At 48.4% G+C, this 3,301-nt stretch overlaps 1 protein-coding gene across 1 annotated transcript in view; it reads right to left on the bottom strand.

Annotated features, from left to right (window-relative positions):
* The window catches only part of PIP4K2A (phosphatidylinositol-5-phosphate 4-kinase type 2 alpha), a 178,405-nt gene that overhangs the window by 16,716 nt on the left and 158,388 nt on the right, over window positions 1–3,301 (bottom strand). The window lies entirely within an intron of this gene.

Genomic DNA, 3,301 nt, shown 5'->3' with positions numbered 1-3,301 from the left:
CTGAAACAAAGGACAAAGAGTATGAAAGGAGTTTGAATGAAATCTAAGAAATATATGCCTTCCAACCCAGGAGGTTAGGCACCCACCCCGGGAGATGGAGTCGGCCTGGCTCAGGGCAGGCCTCTTACCCAAGGCGACAAAATGCGAGGTGGCTTGGCCACCGCGAGGGGGCACCAGTGAGCTACGACCACTGGACGCAATCTCCCTAGGAGTGGAGGGTCACGCGTTGTCCATATTATGAAGTTTGGTAACAGATTTCACGGCAGAAACCGGACTGCTTTCTTAGATTCACTCTCTTACAAGAAGTCTTCTAAGTATAGAATTTGTATTCTTGGACTTCTTTGTCAGGAACCTCCAATTTTCTTACTGGTACAACCCAACTCCACACCCGCGACACTTTTTGGATAGCCTTTGCTGGGCTCATGTTACAAATAACAGGTTATCTTGTCTCAGGAAAGCACCACCCATAATCGTATCTAATTTCTCAGCCAAGAAGAATATGCGGCCAGAGGTTGGCCATCTGCTCCTTCTAGAAGGTCACCACCCCATCAAGGAGAAAGTTCTGGTGGCATTTGGACAATGCCAAAGGAAAATGTCTTGAGACATATTAAGATAAGAAGTTCTGTCTTTTACAAATAAACAAGAGGGTGGTGAGCCGGCAACTACCCTGTCCTTGTGCTGACGGCCACAACGCACAGTAAGGGGTGACTATCAAAACATGGGTCACAAGCAGTAGAAAAATTCAGCTTATGCTGTAGGATAATATGGGCATATACTTTTAAAGTAGTGTGGATTGTTCTATGCAACTTCGTGCACCCTGTATTCCGGGAGAGCTCAAGACCAATCAAAACCCCTCCCTACTCCCGTCAGCTAATCATAGCTTATTTCTTTTAGCTAAAAGGAATCCAACATAAGATATTTTCTTAGTATGCTAATGAATGTCTCAATGGCTAGGTTTCCCATAAGTGTGAGCTAAATGAAAAAAAAATCTGAGAACATACTCTCCTTCCTGCTCCCCACACTGCGACCCCCGCTGTTACTCAGAGTAATAAAAGAAAACCCACTCCAGAGATACACAGAAGCATCTCTCAAAGGCCCCAACTGCTCTGTGTAAACTATTCACATCTGTCCGTACATACACATATACACACATTATATAATTCCAAATTTGTGGCTCTGGTACTCATCTTAATTTTGCAAAAAAACTCAAAGTCTTGCAATTTTTTAAAAAAGATTTTATTTGAGAGAGAGGGAGAAAAGAGAGAGGACGTATGCATGAGCAGGAGGGGCAGAGGGAGAGTGAGAAGCAGACTTGCCCGCTGAGCAGGGAGCCTGATGCTGGGCTTGATCCCAGGACCCCAAGATCATGACCTGAGCCAAAGGCAGACACTTAACTAACTGAGCCACCCAGGTGCCCTAGAAGTTTTGTGATTTTTAATTTGCTAAAACTATTGCCAAAATAATTATCTTTACAAAGCGAGTATAGCAAAGATCAGAAATCCAAAGATTTGATTCAATTAGCAGTTACCAAATGTCCATGGATGCAAAAATGAACAGGTCAACATTTCTATTCTAAAGGAGTCTGTGATCTAGTGTGAGAGAAAGACAGGAGAGCAAGCAGGTAAAAAACAAGGTCGCAGGAGTATGCAAAATGGACAAATAGAACCATTCTTGGAGGCGACTGAGCTTTCAAATACTTTTATGCTGACGGAATAAAAACACAATGCGATTCTTCACAAAAGCCATGGAGGGGACTGGTAGGCTAGACTGGCTCCCTAAACCTGTCCTTAATAATTTTAAAATGTCATAAGTGCGACATAAAAAACCCTAAGTGTGAAGATAGTACATTAACACGAAATGTTGGAGTCCAGCACAGACAACCCTCCGTTCCTCTGCCATCACAATCATAAACGTAACCAAGTTTCACAGTGAAAAACGCAAGGATCCGAAGTTTAACCAACCCTCGTGAAAAGCACAGCCCGAAATACGAAACTGAGAGGGCCTTAGGGAGAGGCAGGCGTGCAAGGGGACAACCCGGGCGGCTGGGTGTGCGTGTGGGGGGCGGTGTTACAGGTCAAGGTATCGGCCCCAGCCCCCCACTCACTCCACCCGTGGGCGAGAAGAACGGCCCAGGGAGTTTTGCTTTGGGGGAGCAAGGGAAACCCTAAGCCAGGGATGTCAGAGCAGAGCCAAGGCAGGAAATGACACACTGGATGGGTGTTTGCAATTGCAGGCACATTAATGAAGATGAAGGCCATTTGGGGCTCCCCCCTCCGCACCCCCAGGCTTACCTCATGTGACAGGGAGAACTTAATCCCAGCTCATAAAACTCTGGGCACCCTGTACTAGACTAAGCTCACTTGTGATTTCACAGGCACTGGGGACGTACTTAGACTGGATCAAGTTTTAAAAAGGGCAACCAGATTGGTTAAAAGACTTAAGGGCTTACCCACAGGCTCAGGAGACAGGCAGATCCTGAGCGGGGCAGCTGCTGGAGGAATCCAACCCTGGTCTACACACGCCCACCCCCAAGCGCCTGCGTGGGGCAGCGCGTGGGGGCACCACCGTGGTTCCCGGGACTGATCCTGGCTCCCTGCCTTACAGGCCGGGCCCAGGCTGCGGCTTTAGCTCGGAAGGGGAGACACTCAGCCCCGGCCGCGTGGGTGCTGTGCCAGCAGGCATCTCACGTGCACCGACTCATTTCAGTGCGTCACCTCGTTTCCCAGCAATCTTAACTCTTACCCTTGGGTTCATGCCGACAGGGAAACTGGGTGCAGATTATGCACGTTAGCTAAGGCCTGCGCTGAGCTTGGGGCAGGCAAGCGCAATGAGGAAACTAGCTGTCACCCGGAGATGGGACCAGGCTGCCTGATGCTTCGCCCGTGGCTCTGGGGCCTGTTCGCAGAGCTCCGCCCAACCCCGTGTGACACACTTCAGGAGTCAGAGCCGCTTGTCCTCACCGTCCTGGTCGATGTGAACATTCAACGGATTGTGTGGATTTAAAACAGAAGGGGCAGCCCTGGGGGGCTCAGCGGTTTAGCACTGCCTTCAGCCCAGGGCGTGATCCTGGAGACCCGGGATCGAGTCCCACGTCAGGCTCCCTGCATGGAGCCTGCTTCTCCCTCTGCCTGTGTCTCTGCCTCTCTCTCTCTCTCTCTCTCTTTCTCTGTCTCTCAAGAATAAATAAATAAAATCTTAAAAAAAAATAGGTTGAGAGACTGCATACAAAATATTTTCTTAAAAAAGGAAAAAACTTGATGTTCTTTTCTACTAAGAACTAGGTGACAAAGGTCAAGTCACC

The sequence above is a fragment of the Canis aureus genome, chromosome 5, assembly GCF_053574225.1.
Source record: "Canis aureus isolate CA01 chromosome 5, VMU_Caureus_v.1.0, whole genome shotgun sequence".
NCBI classification, from domain to species: domain Eukaryota; kingdom Metazoa; phylum Chordata; class Mammalia; order Carnivora; family Canidae; genus Canis; species Canis aureus.
The sequence above is the reverse complement of the archived record's forward strand: the minus strand, read 5'-3'. Positions and strand labels throughout refer to the sequence as shown.